Here is a 255-nt window from a genome sequence, read left to right on the forward strand (position 1 = left end):
AGCAGCCCACCCTGGATGGGCAACCGAGCTCTTGCTATGCTAGCCACGGGCACAGCCAGTGGAGCCCTGCCAGGGCCCAGGGCGCTGCCCCCCCTCCTGCACCCCCAGCACCGTGCCGGGACCGCAGGGCGGCACAGCCACCCCTCAGCTGAGCAGGAGCCCAGACCCTGTCCTTGCTCAGCATCTCCAGCTGATGTGTTCCCTCCTACCAGCCCGCAGGCAAGAACAAAGCACCCGACCTTGAGCTCCCACAGC

This window comes from Egretta garzetta, unplaced genomic scaffold, assembly GCF_000687185.1.
Source record: "Egretta garzetta isolate BGI_Z169 unplaced genomic scaffold, ASM68718v1 scaffold898, whole genome shotgun sequence".
Lineage (NCBI taxonomy): Eukaryota > Metazoa > Chordata > Aves > Pelecaniformes > Ardeidae > Egretta > Egretta garzetta.